Below are 5,685 nucleotides of genomic sequence, written 5' to 3' on the forward strand. Positions count from 1 at the left end.
TGTACTCCTCTGGTCTGCTATTGGGTATAATATTCTTTATTTCAGTCTGTGTATGCTTACTTTCTAATTTCTTTATCGTAGCATCGAGGGTCTCATTAGTTTTCGTGAGGCTCTGCACAAATTTATGGCAAGCCCTCAAAATTGCGATTCTTAGCTCCATATCCTCCATTTCTGTCATGTTTTTTTGTCTCCGCATCTTTTATGCTTTCTTGGTGCACCCCCTTGTGGTCTCTGTGTGCAGTCTTGTTCTAGCCAAGCCTTAATTGTTGTAGTTAACACTAGAGGGATTTGACCTCCAGGCCGACTGGCTATAGGAATCAGCTGTATGGAAAACGTCTGCCTTCTGGGGAGGCGCTAATCCAGCCTTTGCCTGAGGCGATCGGCAAATGGCTGTGCGCAGGGTTTGGGCGGGGCGGGATCAACAGGGCGGGCGGAGGGAGCAGTTATGGCCACGCTCAGTCCCGTTCCCAGAGGCTCTGCTTCTCAGAACCCCGGCAGCCGCTGCAAACCTCGGAGAGAAAGCTGCCCTCAGGTTCCAACTGATGCCGGATAATCCCGCTTCTCCCGTTTGAGTCTGGGTCCCTAGAGACTCGCCCGGATCTGGAGCCCAGAGTCTGAGACTCACTCCCGACAGAAAATGACAACCGCGCCCTCAGCCACCAGCCCACTTTGCGCGCGCACCTTGGTACCTTTGTATTTTCCACACTGCGCCGCCTCTGAGCCTCGATTTGCTGTTCTCTTTCCTTCTAGTTGTAGAGTCTCTCTTCAGCCAGCCTTCCTGTGGTTCTGGGTGATGTACGTTCAGTCTTTTAGTTGTATTTTTGAAATGGTTGTTTGCGGCAGCGGTCTCCGGTGTTTACCTACGCCGCCATCTTGGTCTCCTCTCTGGTGAGCACCTTTATGACCATTTCTTTGAATTCTTTACTAGGCAAATTGCTTATATCCATTTCCTTAGGTTTTTCTTTTTTTCTGCACATTTTTCTTGTTCTTTCATTTGAGAGAGAATTCTTGCATCTTTTCATTTAGTTAAAGTGTCTATGTTTGTTCTATGAATTAGATGAAATAGCCCTCTCTCCCATTCTTTGTAAAGTGGCCTTATGTACCAGGGCCCTTGGTGTAGGCTGTGTCTGTCGGGTGATTTTGGTCAGCCAGAGGAGCCGAGCAGGTGTAAGGTGTCCTGGATACTGGCCCACTGAGCTGAAATGGCTCCAGGTAGGGAGGCCAGGTGCATGTAGTAATGAACTGTTGATTCTGTTTGCTCCCGTTGTTTGGGACTGAAATGGGTTTGGGTGATGTGTCAGGTACACTCTGCAGTTACCTTGCTGGTAGGCCAGAGTACCTGGATAGAGCCCCTGCCGCCCCCAACTGCCCCCCCCCCCCACCGCTGGCCTGCTCGCACCAACTGCCCCCCACTGCCGGCCTGCTCTTTCCTTGAGAATGTTCTGTGTGCACTTGAAAAGAATGTGTGTTCTGGCATTTTGGGATGTAAAATTCTATAAATATTAAGTTGATTCACCCTGCTGTGTCATGTAAGGCCCATTTCTCCTTATTGACTTTCTGTCTGGATGATCTATTCATTGCTCTCAGTGGGGAATTCATGTCCCCTACTATAATATTATTTTTGTCAGTATCTCCCTTAGGTCTATTAGTAATTGCTTTATATATCTTGATACTTCCAGGTTGGGTGCATACATATTAATAAGTGTTATGTCTTCTTAATGAATTGTCTCCTTTATCATTATAAAATGTCTATCTTTGTCTCTTGTTTTTTTTTTTTTTTTAAATCTTAACATCTGTTTTGTCTCATATAAGTACAGCTACACCCACTTCTCTCTGGATGCCATTTGTTTGAAGTATCATCTTCGCCCCTTCACTTTGAGCCTGTGTTTGTCTTTGTAATTGAGCAGCGTCTCCTGCAGGCAACATATAGTTGGGTCTTGTATAATCCATACCTCTACTTTGAGCCTTTTGATTTGTGAGTTCAATCCATTTATAATTAGTGTTGTTAATGATATATGAAGATTTACCACAGTTATTGTATCCTTTGGTTTCTTGTTGTTCTATTTCCATTGTTTGTTTTCTTTTATAATTATTTTTGCTATTTTAATTTGACAGTTTTCTATGATTTTCTTCTTCATTTCTTCTTCGTTATTAATGTTGTATCTCAGCTCTGGATTTTTGTTTTCTGGTTACCATTAGGACTGTGCAAAATATGTTGCCGAGGCCGGTTTGGCTCAGTGGATAGAGCGTCGGCCTGCGGACTGAAAGGTCCCAGGTTCGATTCCGGTCAAGGGCATGTACCTGGGTTGCGGGCACATCCCCACTGGGAGATGTGCAGGAGGCAGCTGATCGATGTTTCTCTCTCATCGATGTTTCTGACTCTCTATCTCTCTCCCTTCCTCTCTGTAGGATATCAATGGAGTGTATTTAAAAAAAAATATGTCATACATACATACATATAACAGTCCTTTTTCTTCTGATTGCCTCTTCATTCACCTGTACTATTCAATCCTCTTCCTTCTCTTTTATCATTTTGTTGTTGCAAATTATCCCTCTTTATGTTGTGAACTTGTAATCTGCAATAGTTACAATTATTTTAATGCCCTTCCCCCCTTTAACCTTTATGTTATAACTAGTGTCCCGGAGCATAAAATTCGTACCTGGGGGGTGGGTGGATGCGGTATCCCTCAGCCTGGCCTGTACCCTCTCCAATCTGGGACTCCTTGGGGGATGTCTGACTGCCAGTTTAGGCCCAATCCCACACCAGCAGTCGGATATCCCCCTCGCAATCTGGGACTGATGGCTCCTAACCGCTCACCTGCCTGCCTTCTTGATCGCCCCTAACCACTCTGCCTGTCAGCCTGCTCACCCCCAACTCACCCCTGCTGGCCTGCTCGCCCCCAACTGCCCCCCCTTGCCAAGCTGCTCGCTCCCAACTGCCCGCCCCCCGTCAGCCAGATCTCCCCCAACTGCCCTCCCCTTCTTGCCTGATCAACCCTAACTGCCTCTGCCTTGGCCCCGCTGCCATGGCTTTGTCCAGAAAGGCATCTGGAAGGTCTCCCGGAAGGTCTCCCAGTCTAATTACCCTTAATTACTAATATTACCCTTTCATTAGTATAGATAGAGGCCTGGTGCACGTGTGGGGGCTGCCTGGTCTGCCCTGAAGTGGGTCCCGGATCAGGGTGGGTGTCTCTGCTGGGGGGCATGACCAACTTGGGTGAGGGGCTGAGGGCCATTTGCAGGCTGGCCAAGCCCCCGGCTTTGTCCAGAAGGACGTTCAGAAGGTCTCTGGAAGGTCTCTCAGTCTAATTAGCATATTACTCTTTTATTAGTATAGATTATTTAATAAACTACTCTGAAATAGATTTTCAGTTTCCTGCTTCTATCTATTAATCATCTTATTCATCTTTTTGTGTACTTTTGTGTTTTTGTTTCCAGTAGAAGACCTCCTTTCAACATTTCTTATGTGCAGTCTTACGGTGGTAAATTCTCTCAGCTTTTGTCTGTCTGGGAAAGCCTTTATTTCTTCTTAATGTCTAAAGGATAACTTTGCTGAATATCTTATCCTTTGCTGATGGGTTCCTCTCTTTCAATATTTTAAATATTTTCGTTCACTCTCTCCTCTCTTGTAGTGTTGCTACTGAAAACATTACAGAAAAGTCTGGTGATGATCATCTAATGGAGTTTCCTTTGTCGGTTAATCTTTATGTTTCCTGGCTGCCTTAAGAACTCGCCCCCCCGCCGGTCGCGAGAGAAGGAGCGAGCGGGGGCTCGGAGGGGGGCCTTCGGGGTGCCCCCGTTGCCCACGCCCGCCGCCTGCGTGGTTCTTTGTCGCCCTCACCCCCGGCCGCGAGAAGGCAAGGGTTACGCGTTGTGGGCGTTCCCCCCCGCAGGCGCGTCTCGGGAACGGGGCCGCGGTGGCCCCTTCCCGCCGCCTGCCCTGGGCGCGGGTCGTCCCGTCCTTCCCGTCACGAGCGCCCCTGTCCGCCCCCGCGCCTCTCGTCTGCCGTCCGTCGCCCGCGGTGCGGTCGGGGCCGTGCGCGCGCACGCCCCCCGCGCGTTCCGGGTGTCCTGCCTCTCCCCCCTCCCTCACACGCCGTGCCCCGTGCCCCAGCCTGCACCCCGCTTCCCGTCGCAGCCCCTCGCCCCAACGTGGCGAGGGGCCTGGGCCGCGGGTGCGGGGGCGGGACGCGGTGGTGGTGGAGGGAGGAAGGGGGGGGCGGCGCGGGCCCCCGGGACCGCGTGTCGACGTGCGTCGCGCGGGGTTTCCCGGCTTTTGGCGTCCGCCGGGCGGTGGAAACGAACGGTGGTCGGTCGGCGCGGAAGGGGCGTTGGGTTGCCCGGCGCCGGGTCGGCGGGCGGGCCCCGTCACGGGCAGGCAGCGCCCGGCGGGGGGGGCTCTGCGCCCCACGCGTGTGCAGGTTGCGGGAACCGTTGGGGGTTGAGGCGTCGAGGCCGCGGAGGCGGAGGCGCCCGTTGGGGACGTGGTTCCCCACCCCGTCCGCTGTGTCCGCTCGCTCCCCCCCTTTCCAGGTACCTAGCGCGTCCCGGCGCGGAGGTTTAAAGACCCCTGGGGGTCGCCCGTCCGCCTCGGGTCGGGGGCGGTCGGGCCCGTGGGGAGGGTCCGGGGGGGAAAGGTCCCCGCGTCCTTTTTCCCCCGCTTTCTCTCCCCTACCCCCGGGCGCCTGTGGGGCGTCCGAGCACGCCCCTTGGGGGCCGTTGCCCCGGACCGCCCCGTGGTCATACCTTCCCGACCCGCAGAGTCTGGTCTCGTTTGTCTCGCGCTTGGGCGGCCGCCGGAGGCGCCTCCGCCCCACCACCGGCGGGACGTGGTGGGGGGAGAAGAGAAGGTTGCCGTGCCGGGGAGCGAAAACCAAAGTTAACCAAAACGTGACGACTCTTAGCGGTGGATCACTCGGCTCGTGCGTCGATGAAGAACGCAGCTAGCTGCGAGAATTAATGTGAATTGCAGGACACATTGATCATCGACACTTCGAACGCACTTGCGGCCCCGGGTTCCTCCCGGGGCTACGCCTGTCTGAGCGTCGCTTGCCGATCAATCGCGTCCCCCGGGGTGCCGTGCGCCCCGGGGTGTGCGCGCGGCTGGGGGTTTCCTCGCAGGGCCCGTTCCCGGGCCCTCCGTCCCCCTAAGTGTAGACGACGGTGCCTGTGCCCCCCGCGAGAGACGGGAGAGGCCCCGAAGCCACGGTTTTTCCCTCTCGGGAGCTTCCTCGCGCCGCACGCGGCCAACGGGTAAAAGGGTTGGGGTCGCGGGGCCCGTCGTGGCGACGGGGTCCCCTTCCCCGCCCCGGCCCTGCCGGGGTTGTGGCTCGCGCCGAGGCCGAGTCGTGCGCGGGGTCGCGCCCCGGGGACGCGTGCCCCGGCGGTGGCCCGCGGGACGCCGCGGTGTCCTCCGCCGCTGCGCGCTCCTTCCCCCGGGCTGTGGCCGCGCCGCGTCGCGCGCCGACGTGCCCGCGGGTGTGTGTGTGTGTGTGTGTGTGGTGGGTTCGTGTGCCGTGTGGGGCGGCGGCGGCGTCGTCGTCGTCGTCGTCGTCGTCGCGGCCCCTGCGTCCACCCCCCCACCCGCAGACCACCACCAAACTCACACCCCCCCCCCCCCCCGTCAGAAGGCCGCCCGTTTCCCGCCGGCTCGTGCTCCTGTCCGTCCGCCCGCCTCCTCGCCTC

At 55.7% G+C, this 5,685-nt stretch overlaps 1 non-coding gene across 1 annotated transcript; it reads left to right on the plus strand.

Moving 5' to 3' along the window:
• Positions 1–4,895: 4,895 nt before the first annotated feature.
• Positions 4,896–5,048, plus strand: LOC139001082 (5.8S ribosomal RNA). The gene has a single exon (XR_011469836.1). It is a non-coding gene; the product is annotated as a 5.8S ribosomal RNA (ribosomal RNA).
• Positions 5,049–5,685: the final 637 nt, after the last annotated feature.

The sequence above is a fragment of the Myotis yumanensis genome, unplaced genomic scaffold (assembly GCF_028538775.1).
Source record: "Myotis yumanensis isolate MYYU_CA2020_CCGP unplaced genomic scaffold, mMyoYum1.0.hap1 SCAF_83, whole genome shotgun sequence".
NCBI lineage: Eukaryota > Metazoa > Chordata > Mammalia > Chiroptera > Vespertilionidae > Myotis > Myotis yumanensis.